The following is a 6,000-nucleotide window of genomic DNA, read 5'->3' on the forward strand; positions in this document are numbered from 1 at the left end:
CTCCGGTGCTTGGGGTCCCTGGTTCGATCCCAGCTCGCGCCGTGTGGACTTTGTGGTGGACAAACACCGTGCTCGTGGGTTTTCTCGGGGTTCTCCCGTTTCCTCCCACTATCTTCATTCCACCATTTCACTCATCTCTCATAATCACCGTCTCTTTTAGCCTCACCGGCATAACCGTGGGACGTAAAACTTAAAGATTTCATTTCATATCATTTTAGCCTAACCGGCATAACCGTGGGACGTAAAACTCACAGATTTCATTTCATTTTCATTTTCAAATACTATTTTAGTGTTACATGATACGTAATATAAACAGTAGACAGGGTGTTTCAAAATAACACCAACAATGTTTGGGAGGTGACTCCTGACGCAAAGATATGGGAAAAAGTATAGACCAACTTAGGTGCACAAATGCTTTCTTTCGTAGTTATAAACTGCCGAAAACATGAGAAGATGAACTTTTAAAGGTCCATAGCTCCAAAATTATAGCACTCGGGTCAAGACTTCATTTAGGAACTAGCATGTGCACAATCCAAAAATCCATGTTTTAGAATCCCGCGGTACTTCCTTAACAATAGTGGTGAGTACTTCAAATTATATGCCTGTACCTCAACTCCCTCTATAAAATTTGTTGCGTGAGTACCGCAGGATTCTGAACTATGGATTTATGAATAGGGCACATGTTAGTTCCTAAGTGCACTCAAGACCCGACTACGGTTGGCCCCATAGTTTTCAAGGTATGTGCGTTTAATATTCATGTTTTCAGGTTTTCGGCAGCCTGTAACTCCGAAATAAAGCATTTATACATCCAGGTTGGTCTATACTTTTTATCTTATCTTGGTGTCAGGAATTATCTCCCAGACATTGTCGGTGTTGTTTTGAAACACCCTGTATATTGATAAAGTGATTCTATGAAATTATTGATGATCCCTTATAACCATTTAAATATACGCAAATTATTACCCTACACTGAGAAAAAAATTGTAGGTGGCGTACTTAAAAAGTAAATACATGCGTAATTCCTGCACTTTTTGAACAACGCACAGCAGACGTATAACTGAAAGCGCATGTTTTATAACTGTATAAGTGTAAGTGTGCCATCTTCCATCTATAGATAAGTGTTCCATCTATACGTACTTTCCGTATGAAACAATGTAGGCGGTCAGGATTTCACATACAAATGGACGTATATAACGTATAGCTGACGAAGGTAAAATAAGTATATGCATGTGATATACGGAAAACTGTTAGATGTCAGACATCGTGCAACGGAATGATGTAACATCTAAGGGCACTGCCTATGTAGCATATGGATAACGTATGCTGCGTACTGATTTCTGTAGTAAGCAAGACGATTCCCTATATTTGTACAATATACGCTGTCCGGATTACGGATTTTTCTCAGTGTACTTCAGTAATAAACATCGGAAAATGTTGTTACATGGGATCCCCCGTGGACATCTCATGACGCAGAAGGATTGTGACAACTCCCAGATGAAATTAAGAAGTAAATCTCTGAATAAATTTTGTACAGAAATTTACAAAATGAGACGGGAAAAATGTAGAGAGGAAACGAGACGCAATTTCCACGATAATTCCTTGATTTTCAAGCAGTGGCGGATCTAGGAGGTAAAAACTGGGTGCAGCCAGAACTCAGACTACGATGGATATATCACGAGTTCACTGTAAACTTTCAAAAATATATAAACAAAAGCTTAAATTATTTTTGACACTCAAATAACCTGGGGACCCTTAGGCCCCTCAACCCTGGGTTAGATCCGCCTGTTTTCACGAGGTTATTACAAGCTTAATGATTTAATCCTGAAATACATTCATGAAACACATGCAACTGTGGTTATAGTAAGTACTATACGCTGACAATTTGATACAAACTATATACGTACGTGAGCACAGGGTATGAGTGGTAGAATCCTCATCTATGTTGCGAATGGTATCTGGTTGGATACCAAGCCATATGAATTTTTGGTGGAAACATCTATCCGTGGGTCTTCTCAGGGTTCTACCATTTCCTTCTATATTTTCCTATAATCATTAATCATCTGTTTCGTTAACTTGAATAGCATATACCTGAGACATTGAATTAGAAAGATCATATATTAGAAAGTTTATATTTCTAATGTAATATTCTAAGTTTGTTTCCACAGTAGCATGACGAACACTTTCGCCGCTTTGTTATGAAATCTAAATTTTTGTCCCACACATTACAATACTTTGGCATTAAAAATTTGACGAGTCTTTTACGCAAATTTTCTGATGATTGTACAAAATATATCTTTCATTCCAAATTATGATTATTATTATTATTATGCTAGTCGTATCGGTTCCTTTCTGTTCTGCCTACACTGTTAAAAAATCATTTATTAAATTTGAGAAATTGTTTCTTATCTGTGCACCGAGACAATATTTTCTTAGAAATGAGATTTGACAATTCTCATTCATAAGCCGAGTAAAAGAATATTTTTTCGTTTCGCTTTATACAACTTCATCCATTTTTCTTCATTTCTCATTAATGAGAGTTTCAAACTCTTATTTCTAAGAAAAGATCTTCTTGGTGCACAGATAGGAAACAATCTCCCAGATTTAAGAATATATTTTTAACAGTGTAATGATCCTATAGCACTTTGCAACACAATTTTTATCTAATCTTTAGGCAGAAGAGGAATTCCTGTTCTGACTAAAGATAAAATTTGATAAAAAAAAGTGTTACAAAGTTCTGGAAGATTTCTAGTCAGAACAGAAAGACACAATTTGTATCTCCTTAGATGTTCTTTTTTGCTTTTATTTTTTATTCATCTCTCACAGTTTCACTGATAAAACTACCTAAATCCATAAAAGTTAGTAATTTGGTCTTCTGCTTCTTCCATGTAGTGGCAGACAAAATTAGATAAAAATTAAATTTAAAAGTTTGAGGACAACGTGTGCCCCATAGCCAAAAGGAATGTGTTGTTAATAAAAGCAAATGATGATGTAAAAATATAGAATGAGGATTGTCCGAAGAGATCCAGATAAAATCCAGGAACACTATATTATTCTCTTTGCCTGGAATCGATTCCAAACACATAGCACTAGAGATTAATGCACTATCACGCAGCTATAGTGTTTGTTAATAATGTATCATATTTTTTTCCAGAGTCTAAATCCAAAAGAGTTTATAATACGTCAATTAGAAAACATCTCTATTATAAGTCAAATTTTGGTAATAATGACTAATGAACACTGACAGACATAGAAAGATAGTGCACTCATATCCAACATCATATACAATAACATTAGTGAAGAGAAAGTAGAAAAAGTGAGTTGCAGTGTAATGTTCTGTGATTATGCTTTCTATACCTAGGTTCGCATATGATACAATTAAAACGAATGCCTATAAAATAGTTTATGAACTGAAACTTTCTTTTGAGGAAATGGGGCAATTATACAAAGAAACGTACATAGGATGTATTCGCAAGAGGATAACAACACGGAGCAAAACTAGTGACCCTTCGCATCAGACGAAATATCCTAACACTGAGTCTTTGTGCTCTCTTCAACATAGAAGAAAGTAAGTTAGTATGAGGAAGAAATAATTAACGAATATAAATTCTAAATTTGTTCTAAAGAAAATTGAAAGAGGTTATGTCATTCGCGACCCACGTTAAACTGTAGGTCCAAGTCTCATGCAGCCTCTGTCCTGAAAGGACGGCACACTCAAAAATACTCACACCAACTTGAAGGAGACAAGGACAAGGAATGCTATACCGAAGTAGCTCTCTTATGACCGTTATAGATCTCCCCATTGGTCTTACTACTAGTGCGTTTGGTGCATAAGGCCCGGTTTGGTTTCTTTGAGTTTAACGTCCCACATTTATGCCTGGGGAGTTACGGGAGACGCGACGTACTGACTATAATGTAATCCGAACCATTTTTTTTTTACATTCAACTGTACCCCTATTAGGAATGGAACCGGGACCATACACGCCAAAAGTAAGCGTGCTAGCCACTAGGCCAAGCGGGGATTCTGCATAGGGCCCGAGTTCGAGCCCCGGAGAGAACATTAAACGCTTTGGATTCTACTTTAGACTGTAAGGCCGGCCTCGGATAGCCTTGATGCTGACTCGGAACGCTCAAATTCAGTAAAAAAAAAAAAAAAAAAGGAAAAATTAAAATTAAATACATGATCGTTACAAAATCTGACCGTTGCACGTTGCTGGCTAATGAAAGAGAGTAACCTTCTGAAGACCTCCTTCCAGTTTTTTTTCGGAAGAAGAGAATAAATTCCTTACAAAAAGTAACCAAAGATTACTAATAAATGATGTTCATGGTAGATTAGTTGAAACTGTCCTATAAAATCTAAGAATATTATCCCAGGAACACACAGATATTTGTAGGGTAGGGTAGACACAACAGTTAAAATAACTACATCGCAACTATGAGATCCATTCTGTCATAGGTAACTCTCACTGAATATCCTACCAAGTAGCCCTTGCAACTATTTACTCGTACATCATGATAATTCTGGGTAGTATGGTTAGGAACATCAAGCTAATTTACGTGATCTGCAGCGAAAGTAAATTAGGAAGACCATGATGTAGGTCTAAGTGAGAATTCCTATCCAACATGAATAAATGCATTTTGTGCTAACTTTGGCTTTTTTTTATATCAGTCCTATTGATATTTCAGAAAGCCCTTTGTGACATTAATAGCATACATGTAGTCATAAAATGGTTTTGCAAAATAAAGCTTCATCATCGTTAAATTCAGTCAGTGCCATGCCGTGGAGAATCAGCGCCCGGAGCAAGAGTATACGGCGCGCCTCCGTACATAATTTCCCCTCTCTTTTCATTCCTTCTCTTCTTTTTTGCCACCGAATTTTGCGCCCCCCCTTACTTCGGTGCTCGGGGCCCTTGCCCCGCAAACCCCTCTCACGGCACGGTACTGAATCCACTAATGATTGCAAATTTCTCCGGATGCAATTTTAATACACTGGGGGAGAGGGGTGAAAAGTAATACTACGAAAATATGGAACTACACATTGAGAACGTTAGGAGATATGATCTCGGAGGGGGGGCGGGGATTTCCCTCGAGCACCTCCTGAATTATCACTGATCCTAAGAACAAATTAAAACCAATATATTTATTACTCTTACTCTTTCCTCCTATATTGTGGGTTCTGGGCAACTGTCCTACTTGTTTTGCCCACGGGTTTGCCCTGGAGATATATATTTAAATATCTTTCGAAGTTTATTATTTGTTTCAATATTAAAACAGCTGTGCATCAATTTGACAGTATATGAAAATGTTTGCTGTTACTAAACGTATATATATGAATACTTGAACCTTCTCTTGATGTAATTCAGAAAGAAAAAAAAGTTTAAATTATACCCGCATCATACGCCTACCGGCACACATAGAATAACTAAATATACGTCCGTAAATATGTAGGATAAAGATAATAACTTACCCTGCACGAAGAGCTGTTTGAAAACACAATAATAAACGGGAAATTAATATTTTTTTTCTCTTTTTCACTAAATAAACAAGCACTAAAATATAACACGGAAATATTGGAAACGAAATCAGATTAAAATCACTTGTTTGCACCTCTGTTAACTTTCCGGCCGATCGTCGCTGCTCGCTACCTGATAAAAACCACGTGACTAACTAAGCGAGTGAATGAGAGAGAGAGAATCCTCTACGAGATATCAGCAGTCTCTGATCAAACTCAAAGGTTCCGACTTTCGCCGTGGAGCGTCACTCGTGTAGGAAGCGACGCTTACTCTCTCTAGCGACGAAACGAGAAACTTTTCGCTTACTTTGGATACAAATTAAATTCCGAGGTGGAGCGATGACTCAGTGGTAGAGCGCTCACTTCTGATGGATAGGGTCCCGGATTTTATCTCAGCTGTAGACAAGTAGGCTTTCTATATATCGTTACTCTATGAACCAAAGTACGTATAGAGAAAAGTAGCGTAGTCTTGGTTAAACGTAGAGGAAAAA

The 6,000-nt window shown here is 37.4% G+C and overlaps 1 protein-coding gene across 2 annotated transcripts in view; it reads right to left on the reverse strand.

Annotated features, from left to right (window-relative positions):
* Nucleotides 1-5,726, reverse strand: part of LOC145681474 (uncharacterized) — a 561,318-nt gene extending 555,592 nt beyond the window's left edge. The window contains exon 1 of one of the 2 annotated variants that reach the window (XM_081753115.1): nucleotides 5,465-5,726. The gene's annotated coding sequence lies outside the window, so the exon portion shown is untranslated. Of the gene's footprint in view, nucleotides 1-1,904; nucleotides 2,050-5,464 lie in introns of those variants that run through there. The other variant, XM_081753117.1, reaches the window with a different exon arrangement.
* Between the last annotated feature and the right edge of the window lie 274 nt (nucleotides 5,727-6,000).

The sequence above is a fragment of the Thermobia domestica genome, chromosome 3 (genome assembly GCF_964235325.1).
Source record: "Thermobia domestica chromosome 3, izTheDome1.hap1.1, whole genome shotgun sequence".
Lineage (NCBI taxonomy): Eukaryota > Metazoa > Arthropoda > Insecta > Zygentoma > Lepismatidae > Thermobia > Thermobia domestica.